Genomic DNA, 23,085 nt, shown 5'->3' on the forward strand with positions numbered 1-23,085 from the left:
CTAACGTTCCCCACTAATGTGTACTAACTTCTAGCATTTTAATATAATAAAATAATAATTTATGTCTTAATACAGAACCTAATTTTTGTACTTGCCTGTCATGTTTCAGGCAGCTTAAGGGGTCAAAGAACAGGTGTTGGTATCAGGGGAGCTCTGTATTTGCAGCACTGGTCATGAGTTATGAGCCCCTCAAACTTGCTGGTTTTGCCCATATCAGTGAACAAGATGTTGTTATCTGGGACTCCAGAATGAATCCTTGCCCCTGAAGTGGGAAATAAGGTAACATACAACAACTTTCTAAAAGTTGGAACTAACTCCTTTGACACATTTGGAAAAGAGTTGGAACAGGAACAGCTGTCTGTGCTGGCAGCATTAGGGGATTACAGTGCAGCAGTTGTGCCTGCTTTTCTCCCCCAGGGTCTGATTCTTGCTTCTGAGGTTTTGTGTGATTGGAGAAGAGAAATGTCACAATTACCTTCTTTGTTTGTCCACTATATTAAACACTTTAAAAAAGAAGGAGAAAAAGATCAGAGAAAGTGATCTGATCCTTTTGGACATCTGTAACTGTTGGGAATAGTTGAGTTTCAGAGTCCTGTCTAGTGAATGCTTCAGATAGCCTTGTGGTGATGCAGCTGGTAGGAAGAATTGGAGAGACACAGAAAGCATTGTATTAGAACTTGTACACTTGTGTTCCCAGACCAACATCCCTCTTGCCCAAACTCTATTATATTTAACAGGGTAAAAAAAGGTTATTTTACTTCATTTTGAAAAATAAAGTAAGCATCTTCCTCTGCCCTAGCAAGGACTAGTCATCCAGAATGAGATCATGCCAAAAAAACTTCATTTTTTGCTATACATTCAGGCCTGTGTATAACTAAAAACTAAGAGAACCTGTGCCCTTGCCATGCAGTAATGCTCTCTAAAGGAGTATTCCCTTCCCCTACACTCCAAACAAATACCATTGGGCCATAAATACATGCCTGTGCAAGCTGAGGGCTGTAACATCACATCTGCTTTAGAGAGCGATGCTCCCAGGGCTTTCCATACCCACAGGACCACTGCACGCTTTTTTGGGACTCTGGGCAAGTAACAGATTTAAACTCTGACTGCCCATTGCTGCAAAGGCCATTGTACTGTTCTCCCCATCCCTGACCACCCACTCTGTGCTTTGGGTTTTGTAGGGGAGACCTGCTCTCACGACCTCTGAGCACTCTCCCCATCTCCAGCAGGGCTGGGGGTAGGCGCCCTTCACAGGGCAATAACTGCTTTAAAATTAACACGTCTCTTTGCACTTGCTGCAATTATTTAGAAACCCCCTTGTCTAATGACCCACGTTAAGCCAAAGAACATATTACTAGGGGTGTGCTAACAGCACCAGTGCACTAAACCACAACTGACAGCCTGACCCAGTGCTGTGCTTTAAAAGGGCAGGGCCACAGCATTCGAGTTGGAATTCTGCTTTAATTAGGCCATTACCTGACCTTCAAAGCTGTATTTTCTTCCTCCTCTGCATGCTATGCTGGAGGAAAGGCTGCTGGAGAAGACAGGAAGAGCCCTATCTGATCGTTATCAGGAACGGATGAAAGCCATGCGTTGCCTTTTCCTTTTGACGTGTGCAATTAGTTTGGCTTGTGTGGAAGAAGCATGTCAAGGTAAATGGCCATCTCTGTCTTTCCCTTTGCTGATCCCTGGCAAGGTCCGTCATGCAAAAAGCTATTCAATCACCTGTTGACAGTGGTATCCCTCTCATAAAACCTGATTATACACCATCATGAGGTACCTTTGCCCAGTGGTGACCTGACAGTGCCATGGGCTGTTTTACAGGCTGAGTGCACTCTATCTCCTCCTCATAAAACTTTGTTTGAACCTGTTTGTTTCTACATCTCTTTGCCCCCCTCCCCCTCCCCTTCAAAATAAGTTTTTCCCTTTTTATGGGGATAGAAGGATCTTTATATCCTGGGCATGTGACATCTGTGGTGGTCACCAGGAAGGAGCATGCTGCCATTGCACCCTCTTCCAAGCAATCCCATCCCTGCCAACCCAGCAGTCCCACAGCTCTGCTAGCTCCTTTGGCCTCCTTGTTGTAGTTACCATGTGTCTCCTGTGTTTGCCCTGACTTCTCTGTCTTCTCAGGCAGGGATCTGTGCTAATGCACTTACCTTCGGGAAACCTGGGACTTCCTGCCTGGAACTGCTTCTGGCTACCACCAGCTCTCAGACCCTTTCAGACCCTCACACAGACCCTCTGTGGCTGCATGTTGCAGATGACTCTCATGGAAGGCAAAAGACCCTCAAAAGGTGGAGTTTTTTAAAATAAATAGACATAATTTATTTTTTAAAAAAGTTTGATTCACTAGATTTTATTAATGCTGTGCTTATGAGAAACAAAGCCCAAAGCAAAGAAATCCAATGCAAGTGCTGAGAGTTCACTTTTAATTCATGTTTTAGGCCAGTTGCAACCATGATGCTGATGGGTTATGCCAAGGAAAGGCATTAAGCTCACTTCATATCTCAGAAGCGTGTGCGTGCGCCCTCCCACCACTGCTGATGTGGTGGCCCCTTGCTGTGCCCAGCATGAGCCATGGTCACAAGTCTCCGGTCATACCCTCCATCTCCCTGCAGATTTCCTGTGTGGCTGCAGGAAAGTCATTTTGAACTCGTGCTGTCCCCTTTGCTTTGACCAGAAGTGCTGCTAATCCTTTTCCTTCTTGTGAAGTTGACTGTGCATGAACACAGTGTGGCAGGCCAGTGGCTGCCAGAGCAACATCTGTCCCAGGACCGGGGGGATGGTTGTATGTGTCCCCATTTGGGTGCTGTACCTTGGCAGAGGGTGATGGTGGTGCTCCCCAGTGTCACTTAGGACACAGCGGACAATGTTTGAGGGAAAGGTTTGCAAAAAGCTTCTTTGTTTAGTCACAGACACTTTGTTTTTTTCTCTAAGTGATATTTGAAGGTGTCATGCACCACCACAGAAGGGTGATGGAGTAGCAGTTGAGTCCATCAGGGGACAGAAATTAGATAATGTGTTACAAAAGGAGGGATATTCCAAGATGAAAGAATGGAAACAGTGCTTGATTTTTACAGTGCTATTATACAGCTAAAAAAAGTACTCAGCTCTGGTTTATAAAGGAGGCAATTGAGGCATGGCAAGATTCAGTGGCTTCCCCAAAGTCAGACCAGAAGTTTTTTTTGTTGGCACTGACATATGGAATGATTTGGCCAACAAATGACTGAAGTCCTGTGCTGCCAGAGGGCCCTGTAATATGGTGTTTGAGTCAGAGAAGGCTCTGGCCTCACCTGCTCAAACCCCACTCTGCAAAGAGGGACTCACAGCTAGCCACCCAAGGCCAGGGCAGCGGCAGGACCTCTGCCCATGCCGAGCTGCTGTGGGATCTCGGTGGGCATGGGGAGAGGAGCCTGCGGACAGCAGGTGCTGCCAGCACTGGGGCGGCATGGGGGCTGCTCCCTGTCCCCTTGCCCTCGTTAGGAGGTGGCAGTTGCACAGTTGCAGTGACGTGGCTGGTAATCAGAAAGATCATTTGTGCTTTTTATCACTCTGTCACCAAAAGACCTAGTCTTTAATCGGATGGTTTTCCAAGATGGATCTGGGGACAGATAAACCATTAGCTGCAGAGTTATCTTGGTCAGGCTCTGAAGTGAACCTTCCACATCCCTGGAAACAGTATGTGGCACGTGTAGATGTGGCACTTTAGGATATGGTTAGTGGTGGGTTTCGCAGTGTTAGGCTACAGGTTGGATGACCTTAGAGGTCTTTTCCAGCCTTAATGATTTTGAGACTGTACCAGACCACTGTTGGGAGGCAGCCACGGGGCTGGGGGGCTCGGCAAGGACGCTGTCCTTGTTCCTGCCCGTGCCCTGCCCTGCTACCCTCTACCCTTCGCTCCTGAGGGCAGACCGAAGCGTTAAGGAAACGAACAGCTCAGTGTTAGTCGTTTCATTTCCTCTGGCGGCTTTACTCCTGCCCAGAGCGCAGATCGCGGCGGGGCGGGCGGGGCCGTGAGGGCCCGGGTGGCACCGCCTGCGGAGCGGCCGAGCCGCCACGAGATGGCGCAGGAGGAGCGGCCAGGCCGCCCCTGCAGCCCCGCTGCCGCCCTCAGCCCCGGCGGGAGCTCCCGCCGCCAGGACGGACCTCATTTCCCTGCCCAGGCCTGGCCCTCATTTTCAGTAAGGTGGCTTTTTTGGTGGCTAATTTTAGTGCTAAATTGAGCCTAATTATTATAGTTTAATGAAGGGGCTGCTTTAAGTTAAATAATGACCCTGGCATTGTATTTATATGAATGAAAAATTAACCTTAAAAGGTTGTCCTTCTCAGAAAATGGATTGCACGCTCGGCTCTCTCTATTGATTAGTTTAGGTATTTAAAGTGCTGCATTTTATCTCTCCAGCCTCCTGGTGAATTTGTTACGATGATACTTAAAGGAGAAAATTGGCGTTATTTATTTTTGCAAACCTTTTTGGCATATTTCTGGGCTTCTTATTGCACCTTTGAGCTATATAGTATGGTATGAAGGAACAGTGATAACCCTTCTGCCTAAATAAGCGTGACAGTCTAACATCTCTGTTCAGCTGAAATGCCACTGAAAGGGATGCTGCAGTGCGAAATGTGTATTTACAGTGCAGCTGATGGAGTGGGGTGAGCAATCCTGCGGAGGTTTTCAAGAGGACTAGAGTCTTCCCATATTAAATGACTGATGGGAGGGTTTGTCAGAATTTCTGTTCACTCCAAAAATTGGAGTGCATTTCTCCTTGGAGCTGCCAGACAATAGGAGCCATCCTAATAATTGCAAAGTACTTCAAGACTGGGTAGTGTTAGAGTTTTGAATGTGACATGTGCAACTAAGCAAAAAGAGACAGGACACATAGGTGCATTTCTGTATTATAGGGGGAAATAATAGGATGATGTAAAGTTTAAAAGTTAAATATGGACTCTGGTTTTCCTACAGAAGTTTTTAAACATTTTTAGGTTTATTCCAAAAGGTATGGGGGAATTGGGAGAAATGTTATGCTGTGATGCTCAAAGGCACTCTCCTCTATGCTGGGAGGTGTTGCAGCTCAGTGTCTGTCACTGGATGACCCTCCCCGGTGCCTCCCATAGTGGGACAGAGAGCATGGGTGTGGGTGCTCCATGCTGGGGAGCAGGAGGTTTGCAGGCACCTGTGGTGAGCCACAGCAGCATCTCCAGTCCCAATGCTGGACCAGGGTTGAGCCACCTCCATGGGGCTGCACTGCCCAGCACGTGTGAGGGGCAGCCAGCCCCTCCCAGGCAGCTGTTCCCATGGATGTCTGTCTCTGGCCTGCTCCTTCAGTTACCCTCTCTGGTTTCTCACGTTTACAGATCTGCTTTTGGTCTCTGAGTGAGCGATTGCCACCCCTTTCCTAACCCCATATCCTGGCTGGCGGTAAGAACGCCTCTTAAATTCCCCAAACAAAATGGAAAGTCTTGGGTTTAGTTGAAAAGAACAGCGAATTCTGCTTGCAATCTGTAATGCAATTAGCGTTATTTGACTTGGCAGCCGTCGGAGGGCCTGCGTGGGCTGCAGGCTGTGAGGGCCCAGAGTTGGCCTCCATCTAGGAAGAGGACTTTGGAGGAACTCTCAGTAATTTTTACATCTGAAGTCTCTCAGTGGTTTCTCTCCCCCATCTCCTCTTCCCTCCACCCTCAGCATTCAGATGCTGCAGCCGGTCCTTCTTCCCAGCTGGGAAGGGGCGAAGTTGCCTGGTGCTCCAGGCCCCACCCTCCTCTGCGCCCTACCAGCCCCCCGGGTGTCTGCGTCCCCCGCCCGGCCAAAGGAAAGTAATTCTGGGTCAGAACTCACTGAGCCATCTGTGTTTCTGAGGCTAAATTATTTCTTACAAAGGAAATAGTATTAGGTCGGTGTATCTGGCTGCTAATTGCTTTAACTGACTGAAAAGATTTCAGTCTGTTCCTGAACTGTTTGTGCAAACTTACCAGAATAGTGTTACCTTCAGATCCTGCCCCAGCCGCAGCCAGAACATATAAACAAGTCTTTTGGTACGAAAAGCAGCACAAAGTTTCAAGCTATGCTAGCAGAGGTTATGAGAGACAGGAAGTTATGGGCAAATTGATTTCACCACTGGGAAACTAGGGATTCCCCCCCCTCAAGTAATGACTGTAAAGCATTCTAATGCTATTCAACATTAGTGCATTAAAGTGTGGTCTTATTAATTCAAGACATAAAGGCAACAAAATAAGCTGTTAAATTTAAAATATAATACATATATAATGAGAAAAAATGTGTGAAAGCTTTATTCAAATGAAAATGCGGAATTGTTTGAGCTAGTGAAGTATCTTTTGTGCTGAGTTATGAGCATATGTAATAGATTTAATTATTAATTTCTCCATTGTTCTATGCACACAGACAGGGTTCAAGGCACAGTCATTCTCTGGCTTTCATGGATCTAATTTGTATAATTATTGTCTGAATAAAGAACTGCTCTGATTCCTAGCTCACTTTTTTCCTCTCCTAAGGACATCTTACTGCTGGTTTCCAAAAGAAGAGCACCTGCCAATTCTTCAGGAATCAGCTGATCACTTCCAGTGATGACAACACGCTCCCAGTGATGTTCCTTTTCAAGCCTTTTTGTCTAAATGAATTACTTTGCATACTTTTTAATTTTATTGAACAAATTACATTTGTCAAGGTCTAGCTTTGTAAATAAATAGCTAGAGACACATGGATGCACATTGCTGCTGTTCAAGGTCTCCTGTTCTATTTATGGAAACCAGATGAATGTGAAACAAAAGAGGAACTTTTCTCTAAAAGCAATTATCTTTCTGCATTCCCATCAGTATAATTATATTGCAGGGAATTTTAAGAAGTCATACAAGTAGAATTAAATACTTAAAATCATGGGTAGATAGTTATGCAAAAGCTGAGTGGAGCATCTTGCCTCATGCCAACAAAACATACCGTGGCTGGCTGTTCTCTTCATGCCTTTACACCTGACATATATGTGCATATTTGTCATAAAATAAGATAATAAAATAAGCTGATATCCATGGTATACTTATGAAAAGTATTTCTGGCAATAAGTACTGAATTGCTTTCGATTTTGAAGTGTTAATATTACTGGGTTGAATTATTTTGTCACTTAGGCATTTAAAATGTCATGGCCCTGCTATGTGAGCATCTTTAATCATGAATGTTTTCTTTGACTTTGGAGACACATTGTGTTATTAAAACAGGGCATCTTCTTTGTTTGTGGAAAGGTCTTCCAGAGAGTAAAAGGAACAATGCCCATGAACACATGGCAAGGTTCAGATGTGTTGGTAGGAGTATCTGGTAAAAATCATTATGACCTTGCTTAGAGAGAAACTTTTTAGGAAGCTACAGTACTGGCACATGGTTAGTAAAAGGTCACATCATTCTGAGTGGAGGAGTAGAGAAAGTTTGCCAGGAGAGTACTTTTTTTCTTTTTTTTCATTATCTCATCAAATTTTGAGAAATTTTCTTGAAAATGTAGTTGCCTTTTCCCCTTAATTTATTGGGAAAATGTTGTCAGACCACCAAAATAAAAATTAATGGGGATGTTCCATAGGTTCTTTTACACTCCTGTCAGAGCAGAAAGCTCAGCAAGAGCAGCAGCAGGGGTACTTCTTGAGGAGAAGCAAGACCAGGTCCAGCTGAAAGCCTTATTCCAAAGCAAAGGAAAGGGGTCCTGCAGCAGGGATCTGCTACACCACGGTTGATCTGCCGCCTACTGCCTTCCTTTGCAGGGAGGTGCTGTGGAAAGGTGAGAACATGATAGTGCAATTAAATACCATTAAACAGTCCTTTTATGAGGAAGTGAAATAAAAGTGGCATGGGATAAATATATATTTCCATATTTGAATGTGTAACCTGTATGTTTAAGTGTATATTTGTGTTTAATACTAGAAGTAGTGAGATGGTGGGGCATTGGTAGGGCACTGGCTACCATCGTGGGGGATTGGTTACCTGCTGTATCCAAGGTTGCTTTTTTTTCCTTTGCTCTACCACCCCTTTTTCCCCTCTTCCAGCCTTTTTTATGTCAAGCAGAACCATGGAAGTTAAACGTTTAAAACCCAACTACGAAGAAATGATGTATTTAGCCTGACCTTGGCAAACAGCTTTAGCAAGTCAGGAAATGTTGGTAACTGCCTGTGCCGTGGCAAACAGCTTCACAAAGCTGCATGCTGAGAGGTGCCCATCCCACAAGGACCAGCTCCATGCTGCACACACACAGCAGCTCCAGCCCAGTGTTTTCTTTTCTGTGAAAGCCATTTTGACTGCCATGTGTTTGCATTTATTTCCTTTCCGGCTCTCTACATGACTCATCTGCAGCAGGACGGAGGAGCCAGAGCAGAGCTGGGCTGCCCAGGAGCTGCTTTCCACACTCACCAGCCCTGTTTTGGGCAGCTTTCTGGAAGGCAGTCCCATGGTGAGGAGCAGTTCACTAGGCAGAAGAATTAGCTTGCTGTGCTTGTGGCAGCTGGGCTCAGCGTTGCTTTGCAGGACAGGTACATGAGTGCTGTCCACTTCCCATGCCTTAACACAAGAGACCAAGGTGCTTTTCTCTCTGTAAAGTGATGGAAGCAGCTTTTATCCACTCTGCCTTTGAACTTTGCTGTTCCCTATAGATTACCCACTAAACCATACTGCCACAGGTCTGACACTCCTAGGTTTTAGTTCAATCCAAACCTAATCTTTTCTTCTTTTTCCAGAAGTCCTGCTGGCGCCAGAGTTTTCTTGTGTTCAGCCACGGGCAAGGTTACAGTAAATGGTTTCCTCTCACTTCCTTCTGGGATCGTGTGCCAGGGCAGAAGGTATGTTTCCATCTGAGGACTCCTCTTGGGAAAGACTCTTACTTCATGGAGGGGTTATGTTGAACCATGATGGTATTTTAACAGACTTTTGTTTTTTAGTAAATTCTCCTCCCCTGTCCAATAATCTGCAAATCTGTTACCAATCAGAATACGATACGTATCCTCAGCCAGTTTCAATGGGGTTTATTTCTATTACATCTGGCAGTGTGTCCAGCAGAGGAGAAAAAAAACCTCAACCAGAATTAGCTACACTGAATTCAGCTGAATTTTGGATGTGTTCAACCTTTTTGGCCAGACTTATTCCGGTTCATGAGAAGTAATTATCTCTTGAGCATCACATTAATATTAAAGATCCATAGGCATTAGCGTTTAGGCAATATACCTTCTTCCCAGTTCCAAAAAAAATTATGTGGGATAATTGATCTGAACATGCTCCAAATGTACATATGTCTTTATTTATGAATTCCAATGTGGATTGTTTGGGAGGATAAGATGAAATAAGGAAAAGCAGGCAAAGATATTGAGACCTCTTCATCTCCCTGGCCATTTCGGCTAGGAATAGTTATAATCTCCTGAAAATGAGTTGTGAAAGCTAACAGCATGTTAATAGCATATATTACAAACACTAAATCCTTCAACTGGTATTTCTGATCTGCGCTTTTCTCTTGTTTCTTAGATCAGGGAATTCATGGTAGATGCAGTTTGTGTCTGTCTGCAGCCAGGCCAGTCACTGAGGAGCCAGGTTTGGGCACTAATGGTACTTCTTCCTAAGGATGGCATGAAATTCCACCACAGCTTCTGCCTGCTGAAGGAAAAATTGCCCTTGAACATCCAAAATACTGTCTCCTGTGAGACATCCATCAGCTGACTTGCCTCCAGCCCCAGACAGGGAGATAATGATGGCTCTGCTGTGTCCCAGGACACGGTGGCTGTACACAAAGGAAACCACAGCCTTGGGTGTTCAGCTGTTGCTCACAGACCAAGTGTGGCTGGGCCCTGCGAGGAGGGCAGTGCTGCAGGCTGAGGGCTGGGCTCAAGCCACTGGGTACCCCAACCCTGACACACTCCCCTACCTGCCCTCGTGTCTGTGACGCTTGTGTCTGTGCCCAGGTGTGCTTCTGGGTGCATAGGCGGTGTTGCATTGCTCATCCTTCCACTGGCAGAAAATTCGATTACTCCACTCCAGCCAGCAATGTCATTACATTAAATACAAGAGGAACCTCTACTTTACTGCATTCTTTATTGTGTTCAGCTTCACCCAGTAGGGGAAAACAAGTCTATAAAAGTGCCACTAGCTTGTTTCAACTTCTGCTCATGCACCCTCCTCATTTTCACGCCCTGGAGAGGGGTGTCAGACACAGCCTGACTGCCCAAGCCGTCATGGACTGGCCCAATTTCCTGCGGAGTGCAGTGAAGGCCATAGATATCAACTTCAAAGGTAAACAATTACCTTTTATTATCACACATGGCTTTAGCTCTACCAGTTTCAAATAGCACATAATCACAAGTCTGTGATAACATTTACTCCTGATGAGAGAAAATTCACCAAGTACTAAATTGCTGCTGAGATGACGGGAACATGAGCCAGGCACGAATTAACTCTGATGATGAGTCAGCAGACGTTAATGTCTTGCACCATGCTGGAGACATCTGCTGAGCCGTCCACTGTTGAATCATCTTAAATATTTCTGTGTTATTACCCCTCTAGGAACAAGCATTGGAGAACTTTTGTGTCTCTGTGCTATACATGCATAAACTATTTTAAAATAAATATATGCAGACACATAACAAGTGTATGCACTAAGGTATGTAGGTAATTTTCAGCTACGGGAAGGATGAGCAACTAGAAACTATTTAAAGTAAAACATGCATGGAAATGCTGATAGCAATTGCCCACATTTGGTGTTTGGAAAGTGATAGCTTTGCTTAATTGTGGCTCTAATGAGCCTGGCAGGGTGACCTCATGTCTGCACCATATACCCTGAACCTTCATGCAGACCAGCTCTCAAAGTAGGAATTACAAGTTTACCAAGGGCTCACCCCATGTTTTGGAAATTAGTCCCTTCAGAACAGCTGCTGGGTGCTGTGCTGAAGTGTATCATCACTTTGGCTTTTCCCAGTTTTTTTCCCATATACCCAGAATGTCAATATGTGGTTAGGTAAATGTAGTAAATAAGCACAGTCAAGAGCATCAGATGAATTCAGTGGAGAGTTGCAAACGCCTTCTTAAATGAGATCCTTTTTCACTGAAGGCTCTGCAACTGTGCCATCGTGCACTGTCCTCCTTCTGCAGTGGATCTTCAGCAGATGCTAAAGGCAGTGGTGTATAACTGGGGTGCCGAAGGACTGTACTGTGCACAATGTAGTCACTGCACAAAGGAAGAGGCAGAGCTTTTATTTGGTAAATCCTTTGTTGCATTTAGCTTAACTCACTGCAGCAAAACAACTCAGATTGTTTTAAAGTATATTGTCTGTTCTGGCCTTAATTTAAACTTTTGCATACATAATTACCCAATTGTATGCACATGAGAACTGCAGTAATTCAGTGCACATTGTGCAAAGCTGCATTTTTTTGAAACTCCGACTCTCTGAGGTCCAGAAGTCAAAAGTTAATTCTACTGAGATGTGACAGTTGTCCGTGTTTGCCAAAAAAAATTGTTATTTTAAGCATTCTGCAGTCTGAGTGTCACCATTCCAACTTACGTTTTTAAGGCTTCCCCATTCCCTGAATTTTCATATGCAACTGAAAAGAACCACCACCCAACCCACCAGAAGTTTTGGAAAGCAGGATGAGAGCAGGCTTGACTATTGCAGAGGGGATGTGGGAAGCACAAGCTGACAGTGGAGCTGGTGGGGCAATGGGACCGGACAGCCTCATAGTGCTCATCCTCCCTCTCCTCTTCTCCTCCTCCCTACCGCTGATCCCAGGCTTAGCCTCTGCTCACAGCAAGCCCAAGGCTGACTGCCGTCTGATGGAGGTGCTCGGAGTCCTTGTCCTCCTCTTCCTGGGGTCTGGGGTGGGTGCAGGTGCCTGCTGGTCCCCACTCATGGGCCTGAGGGCCTCAGGGCTTCTGAACTGATTCAATGCTAGATGCTTAAAATAGCTCAAAGGAAATGACACGAACATCCCCTTCACACTGGACTTTGCACTCAAACACTACTTTTTCCAAAAGTTAGCTCTAACAACTCATCTTGAGGTACCCTAAAACAACAACGTAGTATTTAATGAACATTAAGGGGGAATTAAATTAATCTAAACAGTAGCTTGGTTTCAGACTTCTCAGTAGTGGCTGCACAGAAGTAAGACAGTGTTTTCAGACCAAATAAGAAATCCATCCTTTGAGGATTGGTTTACAGTCTTCCAGAATTTTCCATGAGGTTAATAATCAAGTGAAATGTCCTGGAAGGAATGATCACATTCCCACTACTGCCCAGTCATTAGAGTGGTATGTCAGGAGGTTTCAAGTAAGTCACAGTATTTTTCTTCTACTGTGGAAGACGATGCATCTCCATATTTATTTGAAAAACTTTCTCCCATTTTCCTTTGCATGCTGAACTTCTTGGGCATGATGCATTAACTCTTCTTGAAGTACAAAATGGAGAATAGGAGTGCCAGAACATTTTTGTCAATGGTTTCCAAAAACTATGGAATTTCCTGCCCAGCTACATCAGATCAGCCAACAACTTTGTAATTGCTAAAAACAGCCTGTTGATTTTCCTCCCAAGTGTTTCAGCTGGCCTGGCTGAGCCTTCTCTTTTCCACTGTCTTGAGATGTTTCTCTCATTGTGCACTGTGCTGTATTTTTATGGTCGACATATCCTCTAGCAAACAATTTCAGGCTGATGGCGGAAGGGAGATTGGATTCAGGTTAGAGATTTGAGCCTGGGATGGGGAGCCAGGAATGCTTCAGTTCCTGAATCAGATCTGCCACTAAATCAGGAATCCACATAAAGCAAAGCCACATGATGAGCAATTGTATGATGATTTGATTTTCTGTGCAGAGGAGGAAGTGAGAGTTTGAATGCGGTTCTCTCCTTGGCATGCCCCCTGCAACTGAAGCCACGGCTACAGGTGGGCCATGAGGGGGAGCTTGGAGCAGGTTCCTTCCAAGAGGAGGCTGAGACTGGTGAGGTTGCTGTCTAATTGTGGACTACAAGTTTTTGCCACATATCTCAGTGGAAAGATATCTCAGTGGTAAATGCAAATAAATTAGTTAAGTATGCCTGTATGAAATTTTCCCGCTGAAAAATTCATTCTATAAAAGCATTTACACTGTATTCTTTATTGTCAGCTAATCCAGCCCAAACTCATTAAATGGCAGTGTGTGGGTTACTCGCTGTCAGTGAAATTATCAAAGGCATTTTTCAGCTGGTGCACTGGGAAAGCATGTGCTTCAATGCCAACTAAAACAATAACGAGGAAATGTTATGATCAGACTTGACCAAATGACCTTTCCCATTTTAGATTAGTTCTTAATTTCAGCACAAGGGTCATCCTATGAGAATAGTTACAATAAGTCACTGCTCACCTCTCACATGAAAAAGAAGTGACTTATTAGAAATCTCACTGTACTCATTGCAGTTAATGAGATGTGGAAAGCTTTATAATTTGATTTGCTGGACCATATGCTGTAAAGGGATACTGCTGATTTCATTCCTCCACATTTAATTTAAGCAGTATGCAATGGCTTCTTCGTATGGCTACTTATATAATAAAAATTAACTTGGAGGATAAAAAAAATACACCATTGTGAGGTTTATTACTCTGTGTGGTTGAGTTTCAAGTGTTTTTCATTGAAACATCTGTAAGTAATGTGTAGGTCTAATTTTAAATCCTGGCAAATATTTTCCATTTAACATTTGGTTTTACTGACAGGCTTGGAGCAGTGGTTTTCAGAGCTTGTCAGTAAGAGATACGCATTTTCAAAGATAAACGTTTTTTTAATTGAAGATAACTGTAACTCAATACCTGCTTTTCCTACCCCTCTTGTATTTTAGCGGTTGCAAGCAGCAACACAGACACTCGTCCCCTCTCCCTCAGACCCCAGCCGTGGCAGCAGCACTGTGGTGGTGTGGGCTGTCCCTTGCGGGAACATGTGGAGCCATGTAGGGCCGCACTGCACTCGGAGAGTGAGCATGGCCCTGGGCTCACAAATCCAAGGGAACAAGGCGACAGTCGTGAATTCACAGAGACTGTCTCCTTCAGAGATGTTCCCCAGCTATTTTGCAGGAGCCGTTACCTCTGGAGGGTGGATTTGGGCCTCAGCCCTGGGCGGGGCTTGACCTCCCGCTGCGGCTCAGCAGCACACACCCCGCTCTCAGGGCCAAGCGCACTCGCTTGCACCGCAGCAGCTCACCATCACAGCTTTATTTCAGGTTATTTGATTTTCGACTGCAGACAAAATGAAACAGCTCGAACAGGCAGGCTGGCTGCACGGCCCATAAAAGTGGAAACCGCACTGGCTTGTCAGCGTGCGTCGCCAGGCCCGGCTGCGGCTTGCGCGCTCTTGATGCTTCATGTGAGAGCCAGAGCCGCGGCTGGGCTAAAGGCAGTGGTGGAAATACCCAGCATGAGGCAATGGAAGGGTCAGTTTGGAAGTCAAATATTAAGATCATATTCAAAAAGAATTCCTGAAAGGCTGGAAATATGGGAGAGTCACTGGTTTCACCTGAAAGAAATGCCAGAGCATTATTTGCAATTAATGCTGTGGTGTCCACAAGCTCTAAATACAAAGACTGTGTGTTTTAATCTAACATGTTGGTAAAATCTGAGATCAGGCCAAGAAATTTTGTGAAGTTGCTGCCCATGTGGGACTGTGCTGAGGGAGGCTGTGGCCCTGTGGTGCAGCAGGGCTGCAGCAGCTACTAAAACACCATTTTGTGAGGTGCTCGGTAGAGGGACAGTGCTGATTTGTGTCCAGCTGACTCTGTCACTTCCTCCCTCTACTCTTTACTGTTTCCTCACCATGAATTTTTCAAACAAGTTTAATCCTGCTTTCAGTGAGAAATAATAATAGTACATTATTTCCCTCAGACTTACACTGTCGTCTTATTGAACCCTGAACTACAGTAGCAGCAAATGGGATTTTGGCGCAGGGGGTTAACCATGGAGAGGGCCCATGGGTGTGGGGTGCCAGAAGGGAATCTGGTGAGGAGCACTGCAGCAGCCAGGAGGAGCACAGGGCCTTCTGTGCTGAGCCTCCAAGAAAGAGTGTCAGCATTACCTAATTTAATGGCTTTTCATTTAGAGAGACAAACATGTCTTTGCTACCAAAGACAATCCATTTAATTTCATTTAGAAACTGCCTTTAATGCTTTGCGATGGTCTGTGGTGTGGGTTCAGCAGCTGAACTAAAGCTGAGGGCTTGAGCCAGCCTTCTGTGCTTCTTGGGTTTGAGTCTCTTTGGTGGCAACCCTCCCAGGGATCGAATCCAGGCCCTTCGAATGTTGACCTCTGGATTAAAAAAATAATCACAAAAACAGATTTCATTTTTAACACGTCCCTGTTTTCTTTCATCAGAAGTTTTGAAATGCTTCTGAGGAGGCTGGTGATAGCCATAATCTCAGCCACAGTGATTTCCCATAAACATAGAGCGAAACTGTGGCTTTACTGAATATAGCATCTGTTTTAAATGGCTGGTGGTTCACTTGTTTTTAATATGAGTACAAGCACAGAGGCAAGTAAAATCTAATGAAAGTACTTAGAAGATTTTGTTTGGATACCCCACAGCAGCCGTGGTTTATGCAGAAGGGGGAAAAGATTTTTTTATAGCCAGGCCTGCAGAAGCCAGAAATTCAGTTTTACTCTACAACTTATTTTATTGCATTTTTAATTTTCTCTTGCATTACCCTGACCCTTTTCTATAGCTTTTGACGCCTGGTGCTTAATTACTTATCATTAGCAATGTACAGGGGGGCCTTCCTGCATATTTATAAATGTGATCATTAGTACATGGGAAGACAAAGACTTCTTTAAGACCATCATTAGTTATTCTGTTTTCATAGAAATGTTCATTAGAGAAACTACCCACCTGGTTAAATAATTATAATTAAGAATTGGTAATCTCCTTTGCATTTTTAACTTGATCTTCAGAATGCGTGTGCATAGCTAAAGGAACCTTGTTTGGTCATCTTACTATCTTGTCTTTTTGATTTGAATTGTCAAGAAGATTTAAATGCTGTGTTTTGGAACTATATATTCTAAGAATGATTTATGGGAAGATAGATTATTAGAAAGAAAGAGAGAAAGAAAGAAAGAAATCAACCCTGCAATTATCTCTGAATTCATTAACTGTGCACTGGCAGAGAGAGGTTGTATAAGCCATTTACTGTAATGTGTGGTATGAAGTTAAAACAAAATGTCAGCAGAGCTTGATTTCCCTGCCCTATCTGTGGTGTTCACTGCAGACACCCAGACTGCGGGGTAACATTGCAGAAAGGTATCATTTCCATGTCACAGTATGGTATTCCTTGGAAATGCCGACAATCAGTGTGGTGGTGTCGGTAGTCGTGCTCCCAGCCATTGTGGGGAGCTGGTGGGAAACCTGTCTGAACTGTGTGTGCCTGCCCGTCTGCTGCAACTATGGGGAAGGGAGAGCGTTACCCCGCGTGGGGCACAGGGACGGCTCACCTCTGATAAACCATGGCAATGGGAAGAGCTTGTCAGTGGCATAAATATCATCTGTAAACAATTAAGCAGCTACTGCTCATTCAGGGCAGTTTTGAAAAGCAAAGGAAGTCTGCAATCAGTTATATCTCCAATTACCATAAAAATATATTAGCCATTCATTCATTTATTAATGATTCATCAGTTAACCACACATAATGAGCAAATAATTAGCAATGCTGTACGGTTGCCAAAATTGAAGAAGTGTTGGCATTTTAAAGATGAAAGGTTGCATTTATGTAAAAAGTTGGGTGGTGATAAAGTTAATACAGAAGATAATTATAAAAGTGGCTGTCTTATTTTAGAGGCTGAGGTCCCGCAAAACTTGTCTAATTGAACCAAAATTAATATTCTTCAAAAACACGGATGTTACTGGTTACTTGCTGCTGCATTTACTGGGAGATCTCCCTTCAGTAAGGTATGTCACACAATACAAGTTAATAAAATGCCAGACAGCAAGACTGTGTTCTTTGTTTGCTCGTTTCAGGGCCTTGTGGAAAACAATAAATTGCATTCATGTCAGCCGAGGCCCATCCCTTTGCTAATTACCGTTTGGTGCTGAAATGACTTCTGTGAAATTGGGAGCATGAAGAAACACACAGCCGTACAAGGGAGGCTTTTCAGGCAGCGGCAGTAAATGTGAGATAGGCCTTAGGCGCACAGATGTTAAACCAGCGAATTCCCCTACAGATTACACTAATGGAAACCCTGTCAGGGTAAGTCAAATCCAGGGTCTGTGGTCAAAATCTAATTAATGTTCCTGTACTTAAAAAGAATATGAATGCCTGGAGGTGATGAAGAACACATAAGAAACTTGCTTGTTTGTAAAATTGCTGGTGTGGATGGCAACCGCCACCGAGCCCTTCCTTAGGAGGTAACACCTGCTACAGAAGCTGCTTGCACTGCTCGGTGCAGGGCTGTGGGCACTGGGCTCAAACCCTCTTTCAAGTCCTGCATGAAAACAGCTGTTGGCTCCAGGCCCACCTTCCCTGTGGACAGTCATCGCCGTCATTAAACACCTTCTCTTCCTTTGGTATGGGCATGCGGTGTCAACTTTGCTGTTTAGAAAGTACTTGTAGCTGACAATGTAGGAAAGGGCCAGCTCCTCTTTGTACAAAAACAAAGCCGACTAGGTTGAGCTTGAGGACACTGCTGGGGCTCTTACAGCGCTTTCACAGCTGCACTGTGCATGGCCTGTGCAATAACAGAGGAAATGAATTTATAATGCAACAATCTCTTCGTTTTCACAAGCACAAAAATTCCTCTAAATACTTAAAATAACACTCAGAGTGGGACAGACCTTAAATTTTGAATAAATGAAACCCTAATCCACTGTGTTGCTGAAACAAGCTTGTTATTAAAGAAATAAATTTGAAACAGCAAGTGGTTTGAGAATTTTGGATTTAATTATTTAAATCTGCTTAAGATAACTCTCCAGCGCTGTGCTTGGGTTTCCTGTTGAGAGTGTGTTTTCCAGTAAAGGTATTCCACCCAGTGCCTTGGAAATATTACTTTCTCATGCAACAGTGGTTTAAGCAGTAGAGATGAATAATTATGATTATAATAAGGCAAGATATTGTATGGAAACTTGGTGGTATTTCTTGGTGCAGCCTGTCATGAAAACTACACAGAGCCAATTGTGTTTGGGGAGATCACCACTCTCCTTGGCTAAATGGCAGGTGGAATGTGGCTCCAAATGCTCTTCGGGTAAGGGAGAAATTTAATTCCCTTAGTTGTGTTACAGGGTCTGCCAGACCAACAATATGAAGCAGTAAGTTTGCAATTTTAAGTTAATTTGAGGTATTATATGTTACTTAATAGATAAATATTGGGAATCAGTCTTTGTTCATTGCTGATTAGTTAAAAACCGCTACTTCATCTTTAGGATATAAGATTATCTTCTATCTCAGTATAGATCAAGAAGGTAAAATCTGTCTTGTCTTTTGTAGGGCCATAACAGGAGCTTCCTGGGTTCTGAGTCTGCATTTAGGGTAAGAACAGAAGAAGTGTATTCAAGATGACCCTGATCTGCACAAGTGTTCAGCTTTCCAGTCAAAATTTTTGGGGACAAAAAAGAGGCAAGTCCAGAGTTTCAGTCAATCTCTCTTAACTGTTCAATAGCTATTCACAGGTCTGACGGTCAACACAGTCATATCATCGTCTGAATCCAACAGCACCTACCAACTCAAAAGCTGGTGCTTGGTTCAGCACTGTGTTCTCTAAAAATAACAACATATATAAGGATGCTGTTCAACCAAAACCCAAAGGACTTGCCTGGTTATCCTCAATCAAGCATGCTCACTGATTTACCTAGTGATTATTATCAGTATTTTCTTTTATAAATATTTTTTATTTTCAAGAGAAGATTCTACAAATACTTTTTTCTTAAACAGTAATGTCTATGTTTATGTGTTACATGAGGCAGATGTTGGTTTAATGCTTAATTCTCACTTAAGATATCTTTCAGTCCACTGAAAGGGGTTGATTAGTGTCCCCTAGCTGAACTATTTTTTCCCTCTGTTGCTTTGACCCATTGATTTAATTAAGGTCTAATAAAGAGAGGGCTGAAAGATTGTTAAAAATCCTTTTTTTTTCTTCCACAGATCTGACCTATGCTGGTCTGTCAGTGCATTTTTGACTCACACATGCCCTCTTTAATATGTAAGCACACTTATACAGAGTTTGTCTTCCTTAGAGCCAGTTGTTTTTTTCCCTTAGTGATAGGTCAGATTTAATTTTGGTTTTAACCAAAGCAAATGCTTTCCTGGAGACCTTCTATTTTAGTGAAAATAAGTAATGAAAAAATAACCGAAACAAGTCACAGTATCAAAAGGAAAGACCTTAGAAAGCTTAGCGGTGACCTTTTCTTTTTCTGTTTCCTTTCCCATCCTCCTGTTGCCAGTGAAGAAAGAGAAATGAAAATTCTGGGTTTGCTTTTCAATTAAGTAACAAGAACGACTGAAAGTTTATGAAACATGGAGGGTTTTCATTGAAAATGCTTGCTACTTTTCAACTTTGTGTCTTGCCTAGGTCAGTGTTAATGCTCAAAAAAATACTTCACCCTACTTGTCATACTGCCAACCTGCTGTTTTCCTTTCCCTTCTCCTCCTACCAGCTCTGCAGTTTGCCACTCTAGGGTGAGAAGAGCTGTTCCCAGCATGCTAATTTTGCCACTGAGCAGGCTCATCTGTATCTTGTAAAAGGGAGGTTACCACAAATGTGTACCCTTACCACACTCTGCTTCTGCAGTAGGAGAGGACTTCTGGCACTGAGGCTCCCAGTGCTATCCCTGCTGTGCCAGGGCCGCAATGACAGTCTTCAGAAGAATAAAGAAGGGGAAAAAGCCCCAGCTGCAGCTTCAAGGAATGGCTGAATGTGCTGTTCACGTCTTGAAAGAACAGCATTGCTATCCACAGTGGCAGTTTGTAAGCATGAACCTTCTTAGATGGCTCTCTTGCTCAGATTTCTGTGCTGCAGCTCGTTAGCAGGAGAGCTGCCTGTGGGGCTGCGACAGGTTTGCAGTACGACAGGATATGCACTAAAATAAAAATCTGGTTAGGGGTGGTGTGATCCCAGTGCTGGCTGGGCACTGGCAATTAAGCCTGGATGAAAATAAGACACCTGGACTTCGTAACTCCTGGGATGTGACATACCACTTGCTGAGGGCCATCGCTGCCCAGGAAAGCATTAAAACAGGTGTATAAATCCTACTGTGTTCAGTGGGATTTAGGCACCTGCTTAAATTTAAGTGCTTGTTTAGAGAGTTTCCTGAATGAAAGCCTGACAATTGTGCCCAAGAGTAACTTTTAAATTAGTTTTAATTTGCTCATCATAACCAGCTGTCATGAGCCTATGTAAAAAGGGTTTGATTTTGGAAAGATGAAAGACTTCCCAGGTCCTTGGCTTTCATGTAAGCACCCTTCCCGGATGGCCAGCACCCTGCTGAGCTGAAGCAGCCCTACTCAGCCCTGCTTTTATTCCTCCTTGCTTCGTGGTCCCACAGGGGCTGCGGTGTTAGCCCAGCACTCTGCAAAGCAAACTGCCCTGCCAGCAACTGACATCACCCGACTGCACCTCTCCAGCCGTGTCCCATCTGAGGCAATCTGCAGGCTGCAACAGAGGAAGAGAGAGTCCACTCTGTATTTAGGAGGTGAGTGCAAATGCAAGTTAGGGGACTGAAAGAGAGAGGGGGGATTTGTGTCCAAATGGAAGAGTCAACTGAACCTCCCACTTGGAAGCATAGCAGTCCTTTTGTGTCATACGAGTCAGAAAGCTTCAAGAGCTTCTTCTTCTTGGATTTTTTCCCTTTATAATCCCTTCTTTCTTACAATAGAGTTGGAGAGTAAACTTGAAAATAAATCTAGTGTTACATTTACAGCAACCAGTCTCAAAGGAAAAACAAAATCCAACAAACTCAAATTACTACTTAATTCTGTATGTGCACATGTTTACATGCATCATCTACTTAAGACAAGCAGAACTGTGTCCATGTAGCTGAGAGTTATTTTATTTTTTTCCTGAAATAAGTGGTTAATTAGTCAATGGATGATACCACTGTTGTGTAGCTCTCAGAAAACCTAGACTTGCAATTAAAATATTTTAAAGGCATTTTTTTATAGAATCCTTAGGTAATTAAGCTGAAGTGCCTGTAGATTTTATATATAAATGTACTGGAGCAGTGGTAGCTAGTAGTTAAGGTCAGGTAGAAACCAACCTTGCATTTAGAGCCTTTTTTTCCAGTACCTCAGTTGAAACCTCCCTAAATCTAAATTAATCTTCCAGAAAAGTATGGGAAATTTAGTTTATGAGGGGGAAAAAAGGTCTTGCATTATTACCATAGTCTATCAGTCTTCCCTCAGCGTGACTCCATTCATTTTGCAATATGTGGCTGTTCAGCATTGCCACGGCTGAACTTCAGAAGACTTTTGCTGAAATAAAGCATATTATGGGAACAGTCGCATTGGGGTGCCCCCACCAAGGCAGGAGCAGGACCTCAGCTCTGACGGGCTGCAGCCTGGGAGGCTGAGGGCAGATGTAAGAGAAGTCTTTGTGTGGCCCACAAAAAGTGACTTTGGGACAGTACTGTGCTCGAGACAGCTGTGACAAAATTGAGAGCAAACCTGGCTGTGCTGCTGTGTCCTACTGCAGTGCTGCTGTAGCCCATTTCACTCCACAAGATCCTCTGCTTGGTCTGCAGTTTCCCTCTTTGCCTCTCGAAGCTGTTCCCTTCCTTGCAGTCTTGGTTCCTCTCCTCCTTGCCAAGTACCTTGACTCCAGCCTGATCTGAAAGTTAATTTTAACAAATAAGATCTTGGGCCAAGCCAAGTTAGGATCTGGAGATAGGACACGCTGCAGGAAGGGAGCAGGGTTGGGGGTGTAAAGGAGCATGAACACTCAGCCTTGTAATGTGTGTGAGAGCTGATGCTCTCTGAGCAATCGAGTGCTTATTATTTTTTCTCTTGGATAGGTCACCTGGGAGTGGAGGAATTTTTCATTTTAAATTAAAAAGAAATCTTTTATAATGCTCATTTCTGAAAGGGAAAAAAACCCCAACCTCATCATGGAAGCAATTAGATGGAGGACACATTGAAAGCAGTGATTAGTTGTTAATTTTTGAGCTGTTGGCCCTGACAGAGGGTTTTTTTGTCAAGGATTTTTTTTAAAGGTGTCTTTCATATGCCTATAGTCCAAGGTTACTTCTCATTCAATAGCAATTACCATATGTCCATTACATGCTAGAGACTGCTTGAGGTGGATGCAGTGGTCCCCTTCAGAGCATGTGTCAAGTTGAAATGCCAGCAGCCATGTGAGTCACGGGATAATTGTTCCTATCTGTTTCTTCTCTTTTCCAAATCTAAGTAAACGTTCTAGGGAGTAACTTCCCCTTTCCTTGATGCAGCCTGAAAATGCAGCCCTCTGGTTTGCATTTCAGGTTCCAAGTCAGCCGTGTTAAGATTTGAACAAGAATCAAGGAGGATAATGGGTCAGATGTAATTAAGAGGTAAAACTACTGGTGAAATAGGTTTTCTTTCTTTCTGCCCATCAGATTACAAACCTCAGTCCCACCACCACTTCAAAAACCTAATCTGTAACTGTGAACCCTGGATAACTGCTCTATTGTATCAGATGAAAACCAACCAGACACCACAACACAAAAAAATACACACATGGTACCTCAGAAAAATATGGGGCTGAAAACACAGAAAAAATTCAGTCTTGTTAAAATGTGGACATGGTCCAGTAATGGAATGAGTAGGGAAACTTGAATGGATCAGAGTCAAAAAACACTCTGCTTAATTCTTGGGTTTTTTTTATTTGCCATTCAGCTTACATCAGTGTTAACATCTACTGAGAAATGCAGCCATTTACAATTTGCAGTTCAATGTGCTACTTTAATTAGTATGAAAATTAAAGGGCAACTATAGGCCAATGTGAATGATTATGGAAATACATGTGCATCACATGCTATGCTCTCATTTAATTAATCGTCTTGTAAACTATATCAAGCACTTTAAGTCAGTTGCTGAGTATAACAGCTCTATTTTAAATAACCACTTAATACTTAACAGGATGTGGAGAAAACACTAGCACAC

The 23,085-nt window shown here is 43.6% G+C and overlaps 1 long non-coding RNA gene across 2 annotated transcripts in view; it reads left to right on the forward strand.

Annotated features, from left to right (window-relative positions):
- The first annotated feature begins 484 nt into the window (after positions 1-484).
- The window catches only part of LOC126635312 (uncharacterized), an 86,485-nt gene continuing 63,884 nt past the window's right edge, over positions 485-23,085 (forward strand). For both annotated transcript variants that reach the window (XR_007627663.1, XR_007627664.1), the window contains exons 1-6: positions 485-1,652; positions 2,134-2,297; positions 6,511-7,775; positions 8,725-8,826; positions 16,980-17,208; positions 18,442-20,642. This is a non-coding gene — a long non-coding RNA (uncharacterized LOC126635312). The remainder of the gene's footprint in view (positions 1,653-2,133; positions 2,298-6,510; positions 7,776-8,724; positions 8,827-16,979; positions 17,209-18,441; positions 20,643-23,085) is intronic.

This window comes from Myiozetetes cayanensis, unplaced genomic scaffold (genome assembly GCF_022539395.1).
Source record: "Myiozetetes cayanensis isolate MyiCay16 unplaced genomic scaffold, myiCay2020 scf12, whole genome shotgun sequence".
NCBI classification, from domain to species: domain Eukaryota; kingdom Metazoa; phylum Chordata; class Aves; order Passeriformes; family Tyrannidae; genus Myiozetetes; species Myiozetetes cayanensis.